The 27,158-nt window shown below is 45.6% G+C and overlaps 1 non-coding gene and 1 pseudogene across 1 annotated transcript; both read left to right on the forward strand.

The window, feature by feature from the left end:
- LOC100588254 lies at positions 1–27,158 on the forward strand (annotated as a pseudogene).
- On the forward strand, positions 16,489–16,620 carry LOC115831909. Its single transcript, XR_004027403.1, has one exon. It is a non-coding gene; the product is annotated as a small nucleolar RNA SNORA18 (small nucleolar RNA).

Here is a 27,158-nt window from a genome sequence, read left to right on the forward strand (position 1 = left end):
ATGCTTAGTGACCATGAAGATTTGGTAAGTCAATAAAACCATGTGTTTCTTGTGTTCAAAAATATTTAGAAATGTACCTTGAGCTATTTACCATTTCCTTGTCTCCTGGTTCATTCTTTCCTCCCACTCATCTTAGGCCTGTGTGCTCAAGGACCATTTATTCCAGATATCCCACTTCTACTTCTGAACCTTCTTCAACACCGTATGTCTAGGACACCTTCATCTTCCTGTAAGTTTGCCCTCTACTTATATAGATACAGCTTTTAATAGCCCATTTCCTCTAATACTTTTAATTAAAATAGACAAGGAGATAGAGTCACATATGAAAACAGAATAAAAATATCAACACTGCTGAAAAATATAGAGCCTGAAAGACAATATAACTGTTGTATTTGTGATCATGAGGTTTGGAAAAGCAAACAAGCATTCATCAAATTCTCCATTATGAAATAAACTGTATCTTAGTGAGTTTGGGTCGTTGATTTTGGAACTAAAAAATGCTTATAACTTTATGCATGGACGAATAGATGGCTGTGCCAGGTATCTTCTATTTCCTTCATCCCACCCCTAGATCCACTCTCCCCCCTTCTCCAGCAAGCTGACCTCTATGAAGTGTTTCAAGGGACTCTCTTACCCTCTGGTTACCTGTTGGGCCTTGGCCAGTGAAAAGCACTGGCAGGAGATGAGAGGAAGAGAGGGTGTGGTTGGGATGCCGGATACCGTTCTCTACCAAAGATCTCAGCTTCTTTAAGGTGACTCTACACATAGCCCCTGTCTCTGTCTCCATTTCCAGGAAGTGATCCCTTCCTTTAGCCATGAGGGGTGGTAACAGAGCTGTGCAGTTACTAGCCTCTGGGTGCTGCACTATGCCTTGCAGTTTCCCTACACTTATCTCATACCTTCGTTTCTAGTCCTTTCATTAAACTATTCGTAAATTATCACAGTTTGAATGTGTAGTCTTTTTCGTGTCAGAACTCTAATATAACAACCATCTCTAATGCTGAGTTTGGGCTATGGTTCTAAACAATTTGAATCTTTTACCAGTGGAACATTGCATAGAGCCTGACATAAGACAGAGCATATAACAGAATGCATAATGGTGAGGCCTAACTCATGTCCAGCACAAAGCTTGGCATAATCTTGCTGGAGTATGAATAAATCTGGCCCCTTTAGTTTATGAGTGAACACATACAGAATAATAAATTGTGCTGTTCAAACAGCGGCACAGGGCTAAAGTGTAACCAAGGGAGAAGTGTGTTGTGTGGATATCCACTTTTGTGGACAAGGATACACTAAATCAGTGACTGGGGCCAGGCACAGTGGCTCACATCTATAATCCCAGCACTTTCAGAGGCCGATGCGGGCAGATTGCTTGAGTCCAAGAGTTTGAGATCAGCCTGGGCAACATGGTAAAACCCTGTCTCTACTAAAAATACAAGAATTAGCTGGGTGTGGTAGTGTGTGCCTGTAGTCACAGCTATTTGGGAGGCTGAGGTGAGAGGATCACTTGAGCCCAGGAGGCAGAGGCTGCAATGAGCCAAGATCGCACCACTTCACTCCAGCCTGGGTGACAGAGAAAGACTGTGTCTCAAAATAAAAAGAAAAGGAGTGACTGGATTGGATCGTAGTCATTTCTGACTTGCCTAGTATTCATTCAGTCTTTTAACTGCTTCAAGCGTATCATGAACAGTATTTAAAATAATGTTTTGTAATCCCAGCACTTTGGGAGGCCAAGGCAGGTAGATTGCTTGAGGTCAGGAGTTAAGACCAGCCTGGCCAACATGGTGAAACCCCGTCTCTACTAAAAATACAAAATTTAGCTGGGCGTGGTGGTGCGTGCCTGTAGTCCCAGCTACTTAGGAGGCTGAAGCACAAGAATCGCTTGATTCTCCCACGAGGCTGAGGTTGCAGTACACCAGAGATGGCACCACTGCACTCTACACTCCAGCCTGGGCGATAGAGTGTGACCTTGTCTCAAAAGAAAATAAATAATGTATAGAATCCAAAAGCATCAAGAATCTCTAGACTTAGTGTTTAAGCCCCCGGATAATACTTGTTGCTTTACATCTTATAAATTAGAATTAAAATACAAATACATTTGGAAGAAGTAATACTAATGAATTAAATTAAGTCAGTAGGGTCGAGTGCAGTGGCCCATAATCCCAGCACTTTGGGAGGCTGAGGCAGGTGGATCACTTGAGGTCAGGAGTTCAAGATCAGCCTGGCCAACATGGTGAAACCCTGTCTTTATTAAAAATATGAACACTTAGCCAGGTGTGATGGTACCCACCTATAATCCCAGATACTTGGGAGGCCGAGGCAGGAGAATCACTTAAGCCCAGGACGCAGAGGTTGCAGTGAGCCAAGATGGCACCACTGCACTCCAGCCTGGGCAACAGAGCAAGACTTTGTCTCCAAAAAAAAAAAAAAAAAAAAAAGGCCAGGTGCGGTGACTCATGCCTGTAATCCCAGCACTTTGGGAGGCCGAGGTGGGCAAATCATGAGGTCAGGAGATTGAGACTGTCCTGGCTAACATGGTGAAACCCCGTTTCTACTAAAAATACAAAAAATTAGCTGGGCGTGATGGCACGCACCTGTAGTCCCAGCTACTTGGGAGGCTGAGGCAGAAGAATCGCTTGAACCCTGCAGGGCGGAGGTTGCAGTGAGCTGAGATTGTGCCACTGTACTCCAGCCTGGGCAACAGAGCAAGACTCTTTCTCAAAAAAAAAAAAGAAGAAAAGGAAGAGGAAGAAGGAGAAGGAGACGAAGAAGGAGAGGAAGAAGGAGAAGAGAAGAAGAAGGAGGAGGGAAGAGAAGGAGAAGGAGGAGGAGAAGAAGAAGAAGACAATGACGACGACGGCACATCTCAAATTTAAGAGTTTGTAACAATTGCCCCATAAGCATCTTAAAAAATAGATTGCAAGCCTGGGCATAGTGGCTTGTGCCTACAGTCCCAACTACTCAGGAGGCTGAGGAAGAAGGATCCCTTGAGCCCAGAAGTTCAAATCCAGCCAGGTTAACGTAGCAAGACATCATCTCTAAAAAAAAAAAAAAAAAATAGAATGAAAGAGACCGAAGATAGAACTCCAGTCTTTAATAACCTTGGAAGGAAGCCCTTGTCTTTAATAACCTTGGAAGGAACATACTTTTGCCATACTCTGTTGGTCACACAGACCAACCCTCATACAGTGTAGGAAGGAATTTGACAAGGCTGTGAATATCAGGAAGTGGGGAACGCAGCGGGCCATCTGGTAGTCTGGTTACTGCATCACATTTTGAGTTATTCTGGCAAAAACAATTATCACCAGCTTATACCAAGAGCTGTGCTTCCTCTGGAAAAGAGGGTAGAGAGAACAGATGAACCAGCAAGTAAACAGAAGTCCTGAGACCAGGCACAGTGACTCTTGTTTGTAATCCCAGCACTTTGGGAGGCTGAGGCAGGAGGATCGCTTGAACCCAGGAGTTTGAGACCAGCCTGGGCAACATAGTGAGACCCTGTCTCTACAAAAAAAATCAAAAAAACTTAGCCAGGCATGGCAGCATGCACCTGTAGTCCCAGTTACTCAGGTGACTAAGATGGGAGGATCACTTGAGCCTGGAAGTCGAGGCTGCAGTAAGTGGTGATCATGCCACTGCACTGCAGCCTGGGCGACAGAGCAAGATCCAGTCGCTAAAAGAAAAAAAAAAAAAATAAGAGTCCTGAAATGAGAGAGAGAGAAGGGTTAAGAAAGGATATGCCAAGAGCATCACAGGAAACTCTTCCCATTTTATGCTTTTGGCTAGATTCAGTTTCAAAATGGAATTGTTATATTTGGCAGGTAATAAAAATATAAAATGTGTTCCATGATAGCTTTAAGGGTTTTCAGTATGGACAGTTGATTACAAATGGTTATTCATTAGGCAGTTAGGAAAACTCAGCATATTTCCTATATTTCGGGGCTTTGTAAGACAAAGACTATGCATCTGTACAAAAGGCCCTTTGTAGCAGTGTGATAAAACACTGAAATGGATGGTCTAAATATTGTGGCATCCTTTTTGGAGTTATTGATCAAAGGGAAGATAATGGCTTTCACTGGGCCCAATCTGTTGGGAACTATCTGCCTCTGGCTTCTTCATTCCTGTACTCCAGCCACACTGTCTCCTTTTATGGACTAAGGCCCAAAACCATCTAAGGCCAGTGCTGCCCCAGGCTGGGGGTGGAGAAGGAGCTCAGAGGGCAGTGTGCCCAGGGTCAATCTCCATGCTTAGTGCTGGTTTCCCAGTATCTTGTCTCCTGTTGGCCTGGGCACCCAGATCATTGTCCTTCAGTTGTTCCAGGTTTCTAGTGCAAGGGTCTGACTTCACTGATGAAGACTTGCTGCCTGGACCTGCAGCACATCCAATCCTTGATGACTTCTGCCCCTGCTCTGCACTCTCAGACCTGACCTTCCTGGACCTGACCTCTGTTCTACCTCACTTAGGGGCCTGCCAAGGATACATCCTTCTGTTCTAGCTGAAGTGTCCCTAGCTTCCCACAATCTGGGCTGGCCTCACACAGGCTGTCTTGATGTAACATATCCATCGCTTCCCTCAGCCTCTCTTTTGGTGCAAAATGAAATACAGTCTCTATTATTAAATACATTCCCTTGGCGGGGTGCAGTGGCTCACCCCTATAATCCGAGCACTTTGGGAGGTTGAGGCAGGCAGATCACTTTAGCCCAGGAGTTCGAGACCAGCCTGGGCAACATGGTGAAATCCTGTCTCTACAAAAAATTTTTTAAAAAACCACACACATTAGCCAAGCATGGCAGTGCACACCTGTGGTCCCAGCTACTGGTGATGCTGAGGTGGGAGGATCACTTGAGCCTGGGAGCAGAGGTTACAGTGAGCCAAGATCATGCTAGTGCATGCTAGCCTGGACAACAGAGCAAGACCCTGTATCAAATAAGTAAATAAATAACAAATAATACATTCCCTTATATAAAAGACTTAAATCTTTCTTTGTCTAAGGACTATTTGTATATTTTAAAATATTTTTGTCCTATTTTATCCATTAATTTATTTATTCAATCCATGATTCAAAATACTATCTTCCATGTGGCTGGTATATTTTCCCTGTTTGAAACCTACCATCCATCTTCACATACACTGTTCTTCTCTATCCAGAGTGGAGTCTAATTCTTCTCTCTTTTAATCTGGGCTGGCCTGGAACTTGCTCTCACCCACAGAATGTGACAAAAATGGCACCCTTCCCATTGCAGGCCTGGGTATTAAGAAAACCCGGGAGACCTGCGTGTGTTCTTCACTTTTTCTCTCAAGGGCCCTTGAGCCACTGTATAAAACAGTCCAACTACTCTGTTAGAGCATTGAAGGCAAGTGAGGCAGCAGACGTGTGAGTAAAGCATGTCCAGGCAACATCATATGGAGCAAAGACTAGCAGGGCCCACTCAGCCCTGCTTGAATGGCAGCATGAGAACAAATAAGTGGTTTTTATTGTTTTTGTTTTGTTTTATTTTGTTTTTCTGAGACAGAGTCTCGCTCTGTCGCCCAGGCTGGAATGGAGTGCAGTGGTGCGATCTCAGCTCACTGCAAGTTCTGCCTCCCGGGTTCATGCCATTCTCCTGCCTTAGCCTCCCAAGTAGCTGGGAATACAGGCTCCCACCACCACGCCCAGCTAATTTTTTTGTATTTGTAGAGACGGGGTTTCACCATGTTAGCCAGGATGGTCTCGATCTCCTGACCTCGTGATCTGCCCGCCTCAGCCTCCCAAAGTGCAGGGATTACAGATGTGAGCCACTGCCCCCAGCCTGGTTTTTATTGTTTTAAGCTGATAAATTTTGGGGCCGGTTTGCAATACAGGAATAAATATACACTAGGCTGGGTGTAGTAGCTCACGCCTGTAATCCTAGCTCTTTTGAAGGCTGAGGCCAGGCAGATCTCTTGAGCTCAGGAATTCGAGACCAGCCTGGGCAACATGGCAAAACCTTGTCTGTACTAAAAATACAAAAGTTAGCTGGGCATGGTGGCATGAACCTGTAGTCCTAGCTACTTAGGAGGCTGAGGTGTGAGGATGGTTTAAGCCAGGGAGGCAGAGGTTGCGGTGAGTAGAGGTTGCACCACTACCCTCCAGCCTGGGCGACGGAGCAAGACTTCATTTAAAAAAAAAAAAAAAAAGAGAGGCCAGGCGCGGTGGCTCACGCCTGTAATCCCAGCACTATGGGAGGCTGAGGCGGGTGGATCATGAGGTCAGGAGTTCGATACCAGCCTGGCCAACATAGTGAAACCCTGTCTCTACTAAAAATATAAAAGTTAGCCAGGTTGCGGCCGGGCGCGGTGGCTCACGCTTGTAATCCCAGCACTTTGGGAGGCCGAGGCGGGTGGATCACGAGGTCAGGAGATCGAGACCACGGTGAAACCCTGTCTCTACTTAAAATACAAAAAAAATTAGCCGGGCGTGGTGGCGGGCGCCTGTAGTCCCAGCTACTCGGAGAGGCTGAGGCAGGAGAATGGCGTGAACCCGGGAGGCGGAGCTTGCAGTGAGCCGAGATTGCGCCACTGCACTCCCGCCTGGGCGGCAGAGCGAGACTCAGTCTCAAAAAAAAAAAAAAAAAAAAAAATTAGCCAGGCATGGTGGCATGCACCTGTAGTCCCAGCTTCTCAGGAGGCTGAGGCAGGAGAATCGCTTGAACCTGGGAGGCAGAGGTTGCAGTGAGCCGAGATTGTGCCACTGCACTCCAGCTTGGATAACAGACCTAAGACTCCATCTCCAAAAAAAAAAAAAGATGTTGGGCGCAGTGGCTCACGCCTGTAATCCAAGCACTTTGGGAGGCTGAGGCGGGCAGATCATCTGAGGTCAGGAATTCGAGACCAGCCCGGCCAATATGGTGAAACCCCATCTCTATAAAAATTAGCCAGGTATGGTGGCGGGCACCTGTAATCACGGCTACTTGGGAGGCTGAGGCAGGAGAATTGCTTGAACTCAGGAGATGGAGGTGGCAGTGAGTCGACACAGTGCCACTGCACTCCACCCTGGGCGACAGAATGAGACTCCGTCTCAAAAAAATAAATAAATAAAAGAAAAATCATACACTAGCAAACATAAAACTCTGAAACAACCAAATATGAAACTTGTAAATTAACACCAGAAGTACATCAGAGGCAGAAAGGCCAACTTCTAGATGTACCACCCACTCTCAGGAGTGAATACTGTTGAATTAGATCCAAGGGAAGTTATGGGTTTCAAAAAAATCAGAACACTCGGAGTCCAATTTGTAGGGAATTAAGAAGAAAGTGATTTGTAAAAAGTAGAAACAAGCAGGTGTAAATCAATCATTCTAGAAATTAGAATAAACTCGGTGGTTTTTCAACCCTACCTACAACTAGAATCACTCAGGGCACTTTTTAAAGTGTAGATTCCTGGGCCCTATTCTTTAAGATCCTCATTTAAATCATCTGGGGTACAGTCCAGCATAGTGTTTCTGAACTGCTGCTGTGGTTTAGAGTGGACTGTGAAGAAAAAAAAAAAAAAAAGAACTTGAAGCTGAAAGGTCAATGGTAGTAGGTAAAGCTTTAAGGAGATTGGATTATTTTGGAAGTTTCAGGAAAAAGAGCTGGTAAAGAGGTTAGGGTTATAGATTCAGAGAGAAAAGGGATAATCTAAGGCAAGAGTGAAGAACAGCAAACACACAGGCTATATTAATTGGGTGGGTTGGGTTTGTTTTTCAGTTTTTTTTTTTTTTTTTTAGACAGAGTCTCGCTCTGTCGCCCAGGCTGGAGTGCAATGGCATGATCTCAGCTCACTGCAACCTCTGCCTCTAGGGTTCAAGTGATTTTCCTGCCTCAGCCTCCCAAGTAGCTGGGACTACAGGCGTGCACCATGATGCTGGCTAATTTTTGTATTTTTAGTAGACACGGGGTTTCACCATGTTGGCCAGGCTGGTCTCAAACTTCTGACCTCAAGTGATCCATCCGCATTGGCCTCCCAAAGTGCTGGGATTACAGGCGTGAGCCACATCGCCCGGCCGACTGGGTGGGTTTCTAAAGAACTTCCAAATGTTTCGGCCAGGGGAGGTGGCTCACGCCTGTAATCCCTGCACTTTGGGAGGCCAAGGCGGGCGGATCACGAGGTCAGGAGATCAAGACCATCCTGGATAACACAGTGAAACCCCGTCTCTACTAAAAATACAAAAAAAATAGCTGGGCGTGATGGCAGGTGCCTGTAGTCCCAGCTACTCGGGAGGCTGAGGCAGGAGAATGGCATGGACCCAGGAGGTAGAGTTTGCAGTGAGCCGAAATTGGGCCACTGCACTCCAGCCTGGGGGACAGAGCGAGACTCCGTCTCAAAAAAAGAACTTCCAAATGTTTCAAGAATGAAAGTATTCTGGCCGGACGCAGTGGCTCATGCCTGTAATTCCAGCACTTTGGGAGGCCAAAACAGGTAGATTACTTGAGGTCAGGAGTTAAGACCAGCCTGGCCAACATGGTGAAACCCCACCTCTACTAAAAATACAAAAAATCAGCTGGACGTGGTGGCACGCACCTGTAATCCCAGTTACTGAGTAGGCTGAGGCAGGAGAATTGCTTGAACCTGGGAAACAGAGGTTGCAGTGAGCCAAGATTGCATTTCTGCATTCCAACCTGGGTGACAGAGTCAGAATCCGTCTCAAAAAAGCAAAACAAAAACAACAACAACAAAAGAATGAAACTATCCAGGTATATGAAATAAGTGAAAGACTGTACGCCAAATGGCAACATGTCACCTTTTGGCCGGGGGGAGGTTTCTGGGGCACTTTCACTTACTTGAGTTTTTCCAAAATGAGTATTATTTTTAATAATCAGACAAAAAGGGCCGGGTGCAGTGGCTTACACCTGTAATCACAGCACTTTGGGAGGCTGAGGCAGGTGGATCACCTGAGATCAGGAGTTTGAGACCAGCCTAGCCAACATGGCAAAATCCTGTCTCTACTAAAAATACAAAAATTAGCTGGGCATGGTGGCATGCGCCTGTAATCCCAGCTACTCCGGAGTCTGAGGCAGGAGAATTGCTTGAACCCAAGAGGTGGAGGTTGCAGTGAGCCGAGATAGCGCCATTGCACTCCAGCCTGGGAAAATTTTGAATTAGGAAACTTTTAATAACCATTATATGTCTATTACATTTTTTTTGAAATATATGAAAACGAGCAAACTCAATATTGTTGGGTCAAAGGTAAATTGATGTAATATTGGAATATGGATTTAGAGTTCTAAAATTATTCATGGCCGGGCGCGGTGGCTCATGCCTGTAATCCCAGTACTTTGGGAGGCCGAGGCGGGCGGATCACGAGGTCAGGAGATCGAGACCATCCTGGCTAACACGGCGAAACCCCGTCTCTACTAAAAATACAAAAAATTAGCCGGGCGAGGTGGCGGGCGCCTGTAGTCCCAGCTACTCGGGATGCTGAGGCAGGAGAATGGCGTGAACCCTGGGGGGCGGAGCCTGCAGTGACCCGAGATCGCGCCACTGCACTCCAGCCTGGGAGACAGCGAGACTCCGTCTCAAAAAAGAAAAAAAAAAAGAGTTCTAAAATTATTCATACCCTTTAGCCCACTAATTCCACTTGTAGGATTAAGCTCAAGGAAACGACCAGAAAGAAAAGAAGTAGTGTGTACAAAGATGGTCATAGAAATGCTATTTATAAAACTGGAAAATTGGAAAAATCTCAAAAGTTCAACAACAGAAGTAAGGCTGAGCAAACTGGTACATTGTCAAGATAGAAAACTATGAAACACTAACTAGTGCATGAACTAGGTGGACACACTGAAGTGTTAGCTGAAGTTTAATAAAAAGACATCAAAATCCTTATGTAGGTGATGATCCTCAGAAAGAGATATCCTAAAGACTGTGCTTTGACATGCTGAGAAGCCTTAGAAGCTGCCTCAGAATCAAGGTCCCTTAAACCTTGTCTTGTCCCCTGCACTCCAAGTGCAGGGAGGGACTCTCTTTGGAATTTCCCTATCTGATCAAGAGAGCTTCTTTCCAAAAGAAACACAATTGGGGGCTGGGTACGGTGGCTCACGCCTGTAATCCCAGCACTTTGGGAAGCCAAGGCAGGTGGATCACTTGAGGTCAGGAGTTTGAGACCAGCCTGGCCAACATGCTGAAACCCTGTCTGTACTAAAAATACAAAAATTAGGAGGGCGTGATGGCATGCACCTGTAATCCCAGCTACTCAGGAGTCTGAGGTAGGAGAATCGCTTGAACCCTGGAGGCGGAGGTTGCAGTGAGCTGAGATCATGCCATGGCACTCCAGCCTGGGCAACAGAGGGAGACTCTATCTCAAAAAACAAACAAACAAACAAACAAACAAACAAACAAACAAAGCTGGGCATGGTGGCCCACGCCTGTAATCCCACTGCTTTGGGAGGCTGAGGTGGGTGGATCACCTGAGGTCAGGAGTTCCAGACCAGCCTCGCCAACGTGGTGAAACCCCATCTCTACTAAAAATACAAAAAATAAATAGATAAGTAAATTAGCCAGTCGTGATGGCAGGCGACTGTAATCCCAGCTACTCAGGAGGCTGAGGCAGGAAAATCGCTTGAACCGTGAGGCAGAGGTTCCATTGAGCTGAGATCGCACCACTGCACTCCAGCCTGGGTGACAAGAGTGAAACTCCATCTCAAAACAAAAACAAAAACAAAAAACAAAAAACACAGTTGCCTTCCTCCCCTCGCTGAAATCTCAGTATCTATTTCAGAAAAGACAGAAATGCAACCACACCTAGAGGGACTTTTTCACAAAGAGGATCATTAGAAGTTAATTCCTATGTATTTATTCTCCCTAATAATCATTTGGTCAGGCACCGTGGCTCGTGTCTGTAATCCTAGCACATTGGGAGGCCAAGGCGGGTGGATCACTTGATCTCAGGAGTTCGAGACTAGCCTGGGCAACATAGTGAGACACCCATCTCAAAAAATTAAATTAAATAAAAATAGAAAAAAAAACCCTCAGTGGCATGACCAGGCACAGTGGCTCATGCCTGTAATCCCAGCACTTTGGGAGGCCAAGGTGGACGGATCACCTGAGGTCAGGAGTTCAAGACCAGCCTGGCCAACATGATGAAACCCTGTCACTACTAAAAATACAAAAAAATTAGCCAGGCGTGATGGCATGTGCCTATAATCCCAGCTACTCGGGAGGCTGAGGCATGAGAATCGCTTGAACTGGGGAGGTGGAGGTTGCAGTGAGCCAAGATGGTGCCACTGCACTCCAGCCTGGGCAATACAGCAAGCAAGACTCTGTCTCAACAAATAAAAAAAACAAATCATTTTCTGCCTCTCAAATGAATTGTCTACATTCCCTATCTCCCCTCGCCCTTTTGAAAAAGAGTATGTAGGCCTGCCTGGTGGCTCACACCTGTAATCTGAGCACTCTGGGAGGAAGAGGTGGAAGCATCCCCTGAGTCCAGGAGTTCAAGACCAGCATGGGCAACATAGCGAGACCCTGTCTCTATTTTAATGTTTTTTAAAAAAGAGTATGTAAGCTTCTGTACTCGGGGTTGGGTTACTGGGTACTCAATCTGCGATTCCATGCTATGCACATTAAAATAAAATTGTGTATGTCTTTTCTCCTATTAATCTGACTATTGTCAGCTGATTTCAGCAAACCTTCAAGGGCAAAGGGGAAGTCTTCCCTTGGCCCTTCACATACAGATGGCAGCTATGCAAAATGGATATGTGAATTAACAAAGATCAGAGAATAACATATGGAGTACTGGCCAGGCGAGGTGGCTCACACCTGTAATTCCAGAACTTTGGGAGGTCAAGGCAGGAGGATCACTTGAGCCCAGGAGTTTGAGACCCTGTCTTTAAAAAAATTTAAAAAAAGCTGTGTGCAGTGGCTCACACTTGTAATCCCAGCACTTTGGGAGGCCGAGGCGGGCGGATCACGAGGTCAGGAGTTCGAGACTATGGTGAAACCCTGTCTCTACTAAAAATACAAAAAAATTAGCCGGGCGTGGTGGCGGGCGCCTGTAGTCCCAGCTACTCAGAGAGGCTGAGGCAAGAGAATGGTGTGAACCCGGGAGGCGGAGCTCGCAGTGTGCCGAGATTGCGCCACTGCACTCCAGCCTGGGCGACACAGCGAGACTCCGTCTCAAAAAAAAAAAAAAAAAATTAAAAAAAAAAAACTAGCCTGGCATGGTAGTGCATGCCTGGGCCCAAGGAGGATCACTTAGGCCCAGGAGGTCAAGGCTGCAGTGAGCTGTGATTATACCACTGCACTCCAGTGTAACCTTGTCTAAAAAAAAAAATACACACACACAAAAGGTTATAGACTAAATATGGATTTTCTTTTTTTTTAAGAGATGGGGTTTCACCATCTTGCCTAGGCTGGTCTTTCTTTTTTTTTTTTTTGAGATGGGGTCTCGTTCTGTTGCCCAGGCTAGAGTGCAGTGGCGCCATCACGGCTCACTGCAACCTCTGCCTCCCGGGTTCAGGCGATTTTCCTGCCTCAGCCTCCTGAGTAGCTGGGATTACAGCCACGTGCCACCATGCCTGGCTAATTTTTGTGTTTTTAATAGAGATGGGGTTTTAGCATGTTGGCCAGGCTGGTCTCGAACTCCTGACCTCGAGTGATCCACTGCCTCGGCCTTTGTGGGGACCATCTAGGGCCCAGGTGTAGTGGAATCAACTATCGAGCTTATTCTCTTAATTGCCTGTGCCTGAGTACTCCACTGTTCTCCCAAGACAGCAATGCAGTTTCACACCCACAGAAATAAGAGGGAGCATAAGCATTCAGGGAGTAGTTTTTAACTAATGATATCAAATCAGTCAATGAAAAAAATGGGTGCAGCAATGGGTATACCAGAACAAAAGGAAATGACAGATTGATAGAGGACATCTTTTCCATTTTTTTTGTTTTGTTTTGGTTTGGTTTTTGAGATGAAGTCTCGCTGTGTCACCCAGGCTGGTGTGCAATGGTGTGATCTCGGCTCACTGCAACCTCCGCCTCCAGGGTTCAAGCGATTCTCCTACCTCAGCCTCCTGAGTAGCTGGATTACAGGCGGGCACCACCATGCCTAGCTAATTTTTGTATTTTTAGTAGAGACAGGGTTTCACCGTGTTGGTCAGGCTGGTCTTGAACTCCTGACCTCGAGATCCTCCTGCCTCGGCCTCCCAAAGTGCTGGGATTACAGGTGTGATCCACTGTGCCCAGCCTTCCCTTTTTATGCCAACCAAGTAACAGGATATACTTATGTGGTTACTCGCATTACCAACAAAGGGAAATACCATGCAGAATGGAAGGGTTAATTTCTTTAAAAATAAGAACAATCTCAAACATACCAAGAAGCACAAAGGGTAATATAATAAACACCCATATACTCAATATCCAGATTTAACCAATGTAAATATTTGGAAATCTCTTTTGCATCCCTCCTCAGTCCCATTCATTTCCCTTGCTTCTCAGAGGAAAAACGATTTGGATCTTGGTGTGTGCCGTGCCCTTTAATTTGGAAATATTTTTGCAGGAAAGAAAGTTTATTCATGTAACCCTTAACTCTTTTGCAATCACAAAAAAAAAGAGAGAGAGAGAGGGCTTGGCACAGTGGCTCATGCCTGTAACCCCAGCACTTTGGGAGGCTGAGGTAGAAGAATCCCTTGAACCCAAGAGTGAGACCAGCCTAGGCAAAATGATGACACCCCTGTCTATACAAAAATAAAAATTAAAATTAAAATTAAAAAATCACACCTGGCTTGGCCGGGCGCGGTGGCTCACGCCTGTAATCCCAGCACTTTGGGAGGCCGAGGCGGGCGGATCACGAGGTCAGGAGATCGAGACCATCCTGGCTAACACGGTGAAACCCCGTCTCTACTAAAAATACAAAAAATTAGCCGGGCGAGGTGGCAGGCGCCTGTAGTCCCAGCTACGCGGGAGGCTGAGGCAGGAGAATGGCGTGAACCCCGGGGGGCGGAGCCTGCAGTGAGCCGAGATCGCGCCACTGCACTCCAGCCTGGGTGAAAGAGCGAGACTCCGTCTCAAAAAAAAAAAAAAAAAAAAAAAAAATCACACCTGGCCAACATGTTGAAACACTGTCTCTACTAAAAATACAAAAATTAGTCAGGCGTGGTGGTGGGTGCCTGTTGTCTCAGCTACTCAGGAGGCTAAGGCAGGAGAGTCACTTGAACCTGGGAGGCAGAGGTTGCAGTGAGCCAAGATGGAGCCATTTGCACTCCAGCCTGGGCAAGAGAGTGAGACACTATCTCAAAAAAAAAAAAAAAAATGAGCCAGGCATGCTGGTGTGTGCCTGTAGTCCCAACTGCTCCAGGAGGCTGAGATGGGAGGACCGCTTAAGGCCAGGTGGTTGAGGCTGCAGTGAGCTATGATCATGTCCACTATACTCTAGCCTGGGTGACAGAGGCCCTGTCCCAAAAATAAAAAAAAAGAAAGAAAAATATTTTTACCACATAAGTCTCCATATAAGTATAGATCCATAAATAATTTTGAGTACCATTTTATTTTTAAAACTGAAAGAAACAGCATCATAATGTATATACCATACTGCAACTTTGTTTTTTCATGTAACATTGCTTTTGAAATACGTCCACGTGTTTTTTGTTTTTTTTGAGACGGAGTTTCACTCTTGTTGCTCAGGCTGGAGTGCAATGGTGCCATCTCGGCTTACCACAACTTCTGCCTTCTGGGTTCAAGCGATTCTCCTGCCTTAGCCTCCCGAGTAGCTGGGATTACAGGCATGCGCCACCACGCCCGGCTAATTTTGTATTTTTAGTAGAGACAGGGTTTCTCCATTTTGGTCAGGCTGGTCTCAAACTCCCGACTTCCGGTGATCTGCCTGCCTCGGACTCCCAAAATGCTGGGATTACAGGCATAAGCCACCGTGCCCGGCCACGTCCATGTTAACAAATGTAGCTGTAATTAATTTTGTTTTAATAGCCACTTTTTTTTTTTTTTTTAAATAGGGACTGGGTTTTGCCATGTTGCCCAGGCTAGTCTCAAACACCTGGGCTCAAGCAATTTGCTCACCCTGGACTCCCAAAGTGCTAGGATTACAATGCTATGACCCACCACACCCTAGCCTTGCTTTTTTTTTTTTGTTTGGTTGATTGGTTTTTTGTTTGTTTTTTGAGATAGGGTCTCGCTCTGTAACCCTGGCTGAAGCGCAGTGGCACGATCTTAGCTGACTGCAACCTCCTCCTCCTGGATTGAAGATATTCTCCCTGCATCAGCCTCCCGAGTAGCTGGGATTACAGGCGTCCACCATCACACCCGCCAAATACTTGTTTATTTAGTAGAGACAGGGTTTTGCCATGTTGGCTAGACTGGTCTCAAACTCCTGACCTCAGGTGATCTGCCCGCCTCGCCCTCCCAAAGTGCTGGGATTACAGGCGTGAGCCACCACTCCGACCTGTTTTTTAATTATTAATTTTATTATGGAGTACTTTTAAAATGCAATAAATAAAATATTATAATGAATACTGAGGTACTCAACACCCAACTTCATCATCTATTATCATTGTGCTATGTAGTGCCATATTAATTCAGATTTTATTGTTTTTTTCTTTCTCTTTCCGCAAATTCAGATTTTGTTTTTAAAGAAACAACACTTACAGATATAGTTGTGGCCCCCTGAATCCCTTACCCTGAGCCTAGTCCTCACCCTTCCTTTGTAGACACTACGAAGAATTCAGTGTTTAAAATTTCTTTTTGGCCAGGCATGGTGGCTCATGCCTGTAATCCCAGCACTTTGGGAGGCTGAGGCAGGCGCCCAGGCTGGAGTACAGTGGCGTGATCTCAGCTCACGGCAACCTTCGCCTCCCGGGTTCAAATGATTCTCCTGCCTCAGCCTCCCGAGTAGCTGGGATTACAGGCGTGCGCCAACACGCCCGGCTAACTTTTTTGTATTTTTAGTAGAGATGGGGTTTCACCATGTTGGCCAGGTTGGTCTCAAACTCCTGACCTCATGATCTGCACACCTCTGGGTGTAATCCCCAAAGTGCTGGGATTACAGGCTTGAGCCACTACGCCCAGCCTCAGTGTTTAAAATTTCTATGAATATTTTTATACTTTTCCTACGTATTTTTGACCTATAAACAATATATAGTTGTGCTTCAAATGTTTTAAAATTTTATAGAAGTAACATATATACCTCTTTTTTCTCAAGATGGGGTCTCCCTGTGTTTCCCAGGCTGGTCTCAAACTCGAGTTCAAGGGATCCTCCTTCCTCAGTCCCCGCAACAGTGCTGATATTACAGGCATGAGCCACCACACCCTGCCTACATGCTTTTTTCTGTTTGTGGTTGTTTTTTTTTTTGTCACTTAACATCATGTTTCTGAGAATTAACCATGCTGAAAGATGGTAAATTTAGTTTTTCACAGACGCCATATTAGTTCATTCATTTTCATTTCTGTATTTTTTTATTGTAGGGACTATCCTATCTACATTTATTGATTACTATATGATGGAGATTGAGGTTGTTTCCAGATTTTTACTATTATAGGTAATATTACTATTGGTTGAGGTATATTCCAATGGAGCTTTTCCTGTAGCTGCATGCCATTGGAAACTCCTCATAGACTAACTCTGTGGTTTTGCTTTACTCACGGGACCATTAGTTAGATCTGTGGGAAGGAACTACAAGACAGTTGCTAAAATTATGAAAGACCTAATACAGTAAAATGTATCTTTTACTGTAGATACTGGCATATTCCACAGATCTGTACTATTATTCTTGAGTGTGATAGCTTAGAAATGAGTATGATTGAACACATTCATGTTTAGAGAGGGTGTCAAATTGAGAACCAGGAAGATTAACCTACTCTAAAAATTACCCTAAAGTAAATACCTGTCATACCTGTCATACCAAATAAAAGAATTATGGTATGACAGGATAACTGGATTAGGCATCACTTCTATTAAAAGGGGCTAATTTGAAGATAACTTTTGACTCCAGCTCTTTAGAGGAACTAAAGGGACCTTGATGGACAGTGGAAGGAACCTCAACATGAAATTTCTTGAATGAAAATTTATTGACTTAATAATAACAATACTATGAACCTTATGGCAGACATGGAGAGGCACAGCTCAGATCCTCTTTCAAGGAAAGGTTTGTTGCCTCAACTGCTGAGAGTGCTGTCAGTGTACAACATTCATCCAGCTTTCAGTCCCTTTAGAGAATCATTTCAGTTTCACCCAAGGTTGACCCTTCCAAGGACAACCCACATCCTATGACTGGGCAAATGCATAGACACCTGGCCCATTGTAGGAGCAACTTAGCTCCATAGCTCCCCATGGAGTCAGGGCTATTGGGTCCCCATCACAGCATGATGTCTGCATTTTCCCTCTCCACTCCTTCCTATTCTTTTCAACAAAGGGCACACCCTAGTAAACAACCTGTGCATTAAATTCTGTCAACATTAATATATTAATGAAGAAAAATATGATTATCTCAATATATGCTACAAGCTACTCTGTGGGAAAGAGAGGCCATATGGAGGAGCACGGAAGCCCCAGACACGAGTGGAGAAGCCATATTGGATGTCCAGCCTGGTCAAGCCCCAAGTGAGTACCACCCAAACAAGCCCAGAACCACCAACCAAGCCCTATAGAGACAAGAGAAACAATAATAAGTCATTGTTTTTGCATCACTTTAAATCTTAGAATGGCTTGTTACAAAGTAGTATTACGAGAACCATAGAATAGAGGAAAACAGCCTATGTCAAAACCCCATCTCTACAAAAAATACAAAGATTAGTCAGGCGTGGTGGTGCACGCCTACAGTCCCAGCTACTAGGAAGGCTGAGGTGGGAGGATTGCTTGACCCGGGAGGTTGAGGCTTCAGTGGGCTGTGCTCGTGCCATTGCACTCCAGCCTGGAGACAGAGTGAGACACTGTCTCAACAACAAAAAAAAGAATAGAAGAAAACTGTCTGGCCAGGTGTGGTGACTCATGCCTGTAATCCCACACTTTGGGAAGCCGAGGTGGGCGGATCACTTGAGGCCAAGAGTTCCAGACCAGCCTGGGCAACATGGGGAAAACCTGTCTCTACAAAAAAAAAAAAAAAAGTAAAAAACTTAAATAATAATATATAACTACCAAAAGCTATCTATGACAAATACCTTAAGAATGATAAATTTGTAGAATTATTTTCATGAATGTCCAGAAGACGACTAATAAATACCAGAAGTTCCTACTCAACACTCTATTGGAGGCTTTGGCTATGAGACCTGGGGGCAGAATAATACCCCCACAACACAATATGTACGTGTGCTTATCTCTGAAACCTATGAATATGTGAATTAGCAAAGGGAGAAAGGAGAATGAAGGCTACAGATGGCATTAAGATTGCTAATCATCTGACCTTAAAATAGATTATCCACGGCAACTCTGGGCACATTGCCTATGGGGTAGCCCTTCTCTGCAAGGAGCAGTACCTCTGCTGTTACGTGGGTCACTTGAGATCAGGGGTTTGAGACCGACCTGGCCAACATGGCTAAACCCCATCTCTACTAAAAATACAAAAATTATCCAGGTGCGGCAGTGCATGCCTGTAATCCCAGCTACTCCGGAGGCAGAGGCAGGAGAATCGCTTGAACCTGGGAGGCAGAGGTTGCGGTGAGCCAAGATTGCACCATTGCATTCCAGCCTGGGTGATGGAGTGAGACTCTGTTTAAAAATAATAATAAAAATTAAAAATAAAAGCAAACAAAAATAGAGCATCCTGGACTACCCAGGTGGGACTAATGTAATCACAGCGTCCTTAGAATTGGAATAGGGAGGCAGAAGTCAAGAGTCAGAGAAAGACATGTGGTAACAGAAGTAGGATCTGTCCTTGAGAAAGTCTGATGTACTGAGAAAAGAACTTCACCCACTGTTGCTGGCTTATAAGATGAGGGAAGGAGGCCACAGCCTGGAAATGTGGGGAGTATCTCGAAGCTAGAGAGAGCATTGGAATGGATTCTGTTCTAGAGCCTCCAGAAGGAATGCAGCCCTTCAGACACCTTGGTTTTAGCCCAGTAAGGCTCATTTCAAACTTCTGACCTCTTGAACTTTAATAACTTTGAGTTTTAAGTCTTTAAGTTTGTGGTAATTTGTTAAAGCAGCTATAAAACTCTAACAGAAAACCATATATGTATATATTGGTCGGGTGCCGTGACTCATGCCTGTAATCCCAGCACTTTGGGAGGGTGAGGGGGGCGGATTACATGAGGTCAGGAGTTCAAAACTAGCCTGACCAACATGGTGAAACCCTGTATCTACTAAAAATACAAAAATTAGCTGGGCATGGTGGTGGGCGTCTGTAATCCCAGCTACTTGGGGAAGCCGAGGCAGGAGAACCATTTGAACCCGGGAGGCGGAGGTTGCAGTGAGCTGGGATTGTGCCACACTTCAGCCTGGGCAGCAGAGCGAGACTCCATCTTAAAAACAAAAACAAAAAATACCATAAATATATTGTAATATTATATATATAAGGGATATAATGAATAAGAAGTAAGACAAAATGTGCATTTGGGGATGTGTATATTATTCTTTTTCTTGAAAACACTTTTTAGAAATGCTGTTATTGTTCTAGGTTCTGTAATTGCCAGACAGGTTCTTCTTGCCCACTGCACAGATAAAATGAATTCACTGTAGTAGAGCAAGAGTTTAATTGACATGAGACCAACCACATGGGAGAACTGGGGTAATCACTCAAATCAGTCTCCCCAAAGGCTTGCAGGTTAGAGTTTTTACAATTTGGTGACGGGGGCCAGGGAATTGGTGCTGCTGATTGGTTGGGGATGGAAATCATAGGGGTTTGGAAAATGGTCCTTGTGCTGAGTCTGCCTCTGGATGGGGCCATAGAACCAGTGGCCAGGTGGGATCAACCAGGCCAGGTGGGATCAAGTCTGAAAAATCTCTCAAAAAACCCATCTTAGGTTCTACAATAGTGATGTTATCTATAGGAGCAATTGGGGAAGTCACAAATCTTGTGACCTCTGGCCACATGAATCCTGAGCAGTAAGGGATTATAGAAACTATACCTACATTTTATCAGAGTTCAGACCCCTCCCATAATCCTATTCTTGCGGCCTTTCATTAGTCTTACAAAGGCAGTTGTCAGTCCCTGAGCAAGGAGGGAGGGAGAGACTGTTTATCATCCTTGCTTTCAAGTTAAACGACAGATTTCTCCCAAAGTTAGCTTGGCCTATGCACAAGAATGACCAAGGACAGCTTGGAGGTCAGAAGCAAGATGGAGTCAACTATGTCAGATTTCTCTTACTGTCAAAAATTTTGCACAGGTGCTTTCAGTTCTAAACTTTATTAAGTTATATTCAGATTTTTTACATTAGGTAAGATGACCAGAGAAAGGAGTACTACAAAGTGAGGAAGAACTCAAACTCCATTTATTATTTAGCTTAGAATTTGAAAAATTATTTCAAACAACATAATGAAGCCACACTCTGAAGATCTGCTTAGGAGATTCTGAAAGTCTATTTCTGAAAAAACTATTTGTGATAATCCACTCAAACTGAAGTGAATTACTAGAATGTAAACACCACATCCCTATTCATATTTGTGTTCTCAGTATGTCATGAATCAGTGAATGAGTAGTACCAAATCTTTTTAAAGCACAAATGGTGTTCATGGCAGCCATGAGAACGTTCCTTTCAGATCTCCCAGCATGATAGACTGAGGGCCCTGACTGCTGCATTCGGAATCCACCACACTCCCCTAGGCTGCTCTCAGCCAATGACTGAGTGTGGCAGGGAGACAGGCAGGCCTGCTTCTGTGAGACTCAAAACTCAGGTAACTTTGCCTTGAGGATTCCCCATTGGCCTAGTGAAAACTTTCTTAGACGGACTCTACTTTTTTTTTTTTTTTTTTTTTTTTTTTTGAGACGGAGTCTAGCTCTGTCGCCCAGGCTAGAGTGCAGTGGCGCAATCTCGGCTCACTGCAAGCTCCGCCTCCCGGGTTCACGCCATTCTCCTGCCTCAGCCTCCCCGGTAGCTGGGACTACAGGCGCCCGCCACCACGCCCGGCTAATTTTTTTGTATTTTTAGTAGAGACGGGGTTTCATCGTGGTCTCGATCTCCTGACCTCGTGATCCGCCCGCCTCGGCCTCCCAAAGTGCTGGGATTACAAGCATGAGCCACCGCGCCCGGCCAGGACTCTACTCTTAAGATGCTTCTTACTGAAATTTCCTTTCCTCTCCCTCTCCTTCATATGGGTCTGACCTGGATCATCCTTGCTCTGTTCTTGCTCCAGCTTCCTTCTCATTTCCCTCCATAGGCATTTCCCCCACCAAAATCTCTTGCACATCTGATCCCATTTTTGTAATTGCTTCTTGGAGGATTTTTTAGACAGGGTCTGCCTCTGTTGCCCAGGTTATAGTGCAGTGGCACAATCTTGGCTCATTGCAATCTCTACCTCCTGGGCTTAAGCCATCCTTCCACTTCATCCTCCTGAGTAGCCGGGACTACAGGAGTGAGCCACCATGCCCAGCTAATTTTTGTATTTTTTGTAGAGACAGGGTTTCACCATGTTGGCCTGGCTGATCTCGAACTCCTGACCTCAAGTGATTCACTCGCCTTGCACTCCCAAAGTGCTGGGATTACAGGCACTACACCCAGGCTTTTTGGAGGCTGTTAGCTAACACAGTGGTTAAGTGTATAGGTTTCAAAGGATTCCTTAGATAGGTCATTAAAAACAGACAGATATTAGGATGTGCTCAAAGATTTAGCTGCAAGGATGTAAGTGACAACAACTTAAATGTTCCTCTGAAGGGACTGATAAGGTAAATGACTGTGTAAATGCACAATGGAATTTTAATAAGATAATACTAAAGGTGAATTTAATTTTCTTTTTTTAGAGATGGGTCTCATTATGTTCCCCAGGCTGGTCTCAAACTCCTGGGCTAAAGCAATCCTCCCACCTTGACCTCCCGAAGTGCTGGGATTACAGCTATAAGCCACTGTGCCCACCCCTGAATATTTATTAGTATCTTCAACAACCATTGTAAAAAAAAATTTACTGATTTATGTTATAGGACAGCTCCCTGAGCCAGAAGAGTAGGCTCAGACAGACTCCTGAAAAAGATAATTTACAGATTAAGTATTTACAGTGGTATCTCATTTTTGAAAATGAGCCTAGAAGCCTAGAAAATGGTATAAAAAGAGATACACTAAAGTTTTAAAAGGGGTTGTCTCTAGGTAGTATTTAAAGTTTCTTGGCCGTGTGTGGTGGCTCACCCCTGTAATCCTAGAGCTTTGGGAGGCGAGGTGGGTGGATTGCCTGAGCTCAGGAGTTTGAGACCAGACTGGATAACAAGGTGAAACCCCATCTCTACTAAAATACAAAAAATTAGGGCCGGGCGCAGTGGCTCACACCTGTAATCCCAGCACTTTGGGAAGCCGAGGCGGGTGGATCACGAGGTCAGGAGATCGAGACCATCCTGGCTAAAACGGTGAAACCCCATCCCTACTAAAAATACAAAAAATTAGCCGGGCATGGTGGCGGGCGGCTGTAGTCCCAGCTACTCGGGAGGCTGAGGCAGAATGGCGTGAACCCGGGAGGCGGAGCTTGCAGTGAGCCGAGATTGCGCCACTGCACTCCAGCCTGGGCGACAGAGGGAGACTCAGTCTCAAAAAAAAAAAAAAAAAAAAAAAAAAAAAAAAAAAAAACACTTTTTGGCTGGGCGCGGTGGCTCACGCTTGTAATCCCAGCACTTTGGGAGGCCCAGGCAGGCGGATCACAAGGTCAGGAGATCGAGACCACGGTGAAACCCCGTCTCTACTAAAAATACAAAAAAATTAGCCGGGCGTGGTGGCGGGCACCTGTAGTCCCAGCTACTCGGAGAGGCTGAGGCAGGAGAATGGCGTGAACCCGGAAGGCGGAGCTTGCAGTGAGCGGAGATCGCGCCACTGCACTCCAGCCTGGGTGACAGAGCGAGACTCCGTCTCAAAAAAAAAAAAAAAAAATTAGATGGGTGTGGTGGTGTGCGCCTGTAGTCCCAGCTACTCAAGAGGCTGAGACATGAGTTGCTAGAACCTGGGAGGCAGAGGTTGCAGCGAGCCGAGATTGCACCACTGCACTCCAGCCTGGGCGGCAGAGCGAGACTCTGTCTCGTAAAAAAAAGAAAAAGTTTGTTGTTTTGGTTTATCCATAGTTTTAAATTGGTCTACAGTGAACATGCGTTGCATCTGTAGTAACACTAAAAGTCATTATTTTTTTGCAACCTCCACCTCCCGGGCCCCAGCAATCCTCCTGCCTCATCCTCCCAAAGAGCTGGGACTACAGGTATACACCACAATGCCTGGCTAATTTTTGTTATTTTTGGTAGAGATGAGGGTTTCTTCGTGCTGCCCAGGTTGGACTTGAACTCCTGGACTCAAGGGATCCACCCATGTCGGCCTATTACAGGCGTAAGCCACCACGTCCAGCTAGTTTTTAATTAAGCATGATGCTCTTAGGCACTGTTAAACTTTAGAATAGTTCAGGTTGGCTGGGCACAGTGACTCACATCTGTTATCTCAGCACTTAGGGAGGCTGAGGTGGGAGGATCGCTTGAGCCCAGGAGTTGGAGACCAGCCTGGGCAACATAAGGTACCTCGTATCTACAAAAAATAAAAGATTATCTGGGCATGGTGGCACGCACCTACAGGTAGTCCCAGCTACTCCGGAGGCTGAGGTGGCAGGATCGATTGAGCCTGGGAGGTCGAGACTGCAGTAAGCCGAGATCGCACCACTGCACTCCAGCCTGAGCAATAGAGCAAGACTCTGTCTCAAAATAAATAAGTTAATTAAATAAAATAAAACTCCAGTACTGATCAGTAGTGGGATTCAGCCTGCAAATAGCTGCTGTACTCCAGCCTGGGCAAAATAGTGAGACCTCAAGAATATAAAAGTAAAAATAATAAAACTTTAAAATTTGTTAGATGTAAACTTTGTTCACCTACTCAACTGTCTTCAATTGCCCTTCTTTTTTTTTTTTTTTTTTTTTTTTTTTGAGACGGAGTCTCGCTCTGTCGCCCAGGCTGGAGTGCAGTGGTGCAATCTCGGCTCACTGCAAGCTCCACCTCCCGGGTTCACGCCATTCTCCTGCCTCAGCCTCTCCGAGTAGCTGGGACTACAGGCGTCCGCCACCACGCCCGGCTAATTTTTTGTATTTTTTAGTAGAGACGGGGTTTCACCGTGGTCTCGATCTCCTGACCTCGTGATCCGCCCGCCTCGGCCTCCCAAAGTGCTGGGATTACAAGCGTGAGCCACCGCGCCCGGCCTTTCAATTGCCCTTCTTTCCCAAGGCACTGCCTGTATCCCAGAGCACCCCGGCACTGCTGCCCTTGCACAGATCAGTGGCCTGCATGCCCCACTTGTTGAACCTCTCTGTGCTAAGTCACCCTCCATTTCTAGGTTAGCTGAAATGCCACACTGGAGCACAGACTCTGGCTTCCTGAAGGGCTGGATGAAGCAAAATGGAAGCGTGAACTCCCTGTGGGGTGAAACTTGACTCTGAGGAAAGGAGAGATAGGAAGGAGCCAGGCAGACACGCTCCCTCTTCTTTCCATTTACTCCACTGAGTAAGATTTCTTCTTGCGTCCCTTTTGGGAAAACCCCCCTTGCTGAGGAAGAACATGTACAGAGTGACCTACCATGTCTCCTAAAGCGGTGCCAGGGCTCTCGGGGATCACTGTGCAGAGCTTCCCAACTCTCCTCACATCATTTCTTTCTTTTTCCTGTCTAGCCACTTGGGAGTTGAAAATAAGGATAATTGGCCATAATTGACGTAATGTAAAATACCAAAAAGGGTACTCATAGCAGATCAGGACATGAACTGCTCAGATCCCCCTTCAAGAAAGTATTTGCTACTGAACTGCAAGGAGTGAGGCTGCATCCAGGGGATGATGAAACTTGCTACCAGCATACTCCTAGAAGCCTGAAAAAAGCAATGACCCTCAGAGAGACTGTATTAAAATGCTTCCCATGGTATAGGGAAGAGAAAGGGAGTAAAAGGCTCAGGAAGAGGGAATGCTGGAATGGATAAATTACACGGGGCCAAAATAGGAGTATGTTCTCCAGGAAAGCTCAAAGGACACACATTTACCAAGAGCATTAGTAATGTGACGATGGCAGGGGCCCCAGCATGGTGATGAAGTTCAGTGTGGCTCTCCTCCACAGGCCAGGGATAATGGTCAGTGAAGCAGTCACATAATTTGGTTCATGAATCTAGCAATGGCGATGAAAAGACCTGAACAACAGAGGCCAGGTGGTAGCACTTCACCACCAAAAGCCAGAGGGTCATAATGTCCACAGTTATGGTTAATAGAAAACAACATCCCTAGGGGCAAAATAGCTGGGCAGCCAACAGGCACTGCTTAATGTACATGATCAAATTAGAGCAAGAGTAGATGAGCAGGAGGTTAAGGGCAGTTACCCAAAAGGATCTCTCTTGCCCAGTTTCTGCACCTAAATCAGTTTTCAGATCTAGTGCCCATTGCTTTAAGAGATGGCCAGATCCCAGTACCAAGAACTCTGCAATACATAGTGATTTCTCCAGTTCTTCTGTGGAAGACGTGAGTGACTGTTCACTGGAGTGAGGGATTTACTCCAACATTCCAAGAACTTCTGGAGACAGGGTCCAAGTTGACACAGATACCCAATGACTGGAAACATCATCATGGGCTGTGTTAGAGTGGGGGCCTACGGGGCCAGTAAATGAAGCCCTGGCCCAAGAATAAGTCCAGTGGTCTATGAAATCACCTGGTGAATATTTCCCTGGTCCCCAAATATCTCATTGGGATTGACACTGTGGCACAGTAACCCACAGGCTGTACCTGTTGGTGGGGGCTATGATAATGGGGAAGGTCCGGTAGAAGCCTCCCAAACTGCCTCCCTCCCACCAAGATAGTGAATCAAAACCAGTATAATCGTAATCCTGGAGAGAGATGGCAGAAATTAGGGCCACTCTTAAAGACGCAGGCATGCTGGTCCCTATCCTACGTCTGTTTAATTTGCTGGTCTGGTCCTTGCAAAAACCAGACAGATCCTGGAGACTAATGTTCAACCAAGAAATAGACCTGATCACAGCTGCTTGGCCAGATGTGGTGTCTTTGCTAAAACAGATAATACAGTCTCTGGTACACAGTATGCAGCCATTGATTTGGCAAATGTGTTCTCTTCTATCTCAGTTAGGAAAGAAGATCAGCAACAATGTGCTCCAGGGCCATGTTAACTCTTTGACCATCTGTCATAATATAGCCTGAAGACATTGGGACCATCTGGACAAATTGCAGAATATCATGTTGATTCATTCATTACATTGATGACATCATGCTGATCAGGCCAGGATAAGTAAGAGAATACTATCATGCTGGAAATGCTGGTAAGGCACATGCACTCTAGAGCGAGATAAACCGTAAAAAAATTAGGTACTTGCTACCTCAGTAAAGTTTCTGCACATCCTGTGGTCAGGACATTCCCTTAAGAGTAAAGAACAGGCCTGTGTGTTGTTGCCACTGCCATCGTTGTCATGGTGGTTGCGCTGTGCTCTGTGGTTTTTAGAGCCAGCTATGTCCCCTCCCTGCCACCACCCTGAAGTGGATGTTCAAGGAGAACCACTCGCTAGAAAACAGATGCGTGCAGTTCCCGAAGATCAGAGTAAAATATCCTGACCGGGTTCCGGTGATTGTGGAAAAAAAGGTCTCAGGCTCTCAGATTGTTGACATTGACAAATGGAAGAACTTGGTTCCATCTGACAGCCATTCAGTTCCATCTGTGGCTCAGTTCATGTTGATCATCACAAAAAGGATCCATCTTCCTTCTGAAAAGGCATCTTCTGTTTGTGGATAAAACAGTCCAGCCTGGTGGGGCATGGTAGCTCATGCCTGTAACCCCAGCTACTCGGGAGGCTGAGGCAGGAGAATCGCTTGAACCTGGGAGGCGGAGGTTGCAGTGAGCCGAGATCGTGCCATTGCACTCCAGCCTGGGCAACAAGAGCGAAACTCCAACTTAACAAACAAACAAAAACCAAAAAACAGTCCAGCCTAACTATAAGAGAGCTTTACTAGAAGGAAAAAGATACAGATGGAATCTTGTATGTGGCCTCCAGTGGGGAGAACACTTTTGGTTTCTGAGGACCATTGCTGGGCTAGGTGCACCCTTACTGCTTGTGTATCTTATAAATGTCCTAGCACCATGGTAAGTCAA

This window comes from Nomascus leucogenys, chromosome 2 (assembly GCF_006542625.1).
Source record: "Nomascus leucogenys isolate Asia chromosome 2, Asia_NLE_v1, whole genome shotgun sequence".
NCBI classification, from domain to species: Eukaryota; Metazoa; Chordata; class Mammalia; order Primates; family Hylobatidae; genus Nomascus; species Nomascus leucogenys.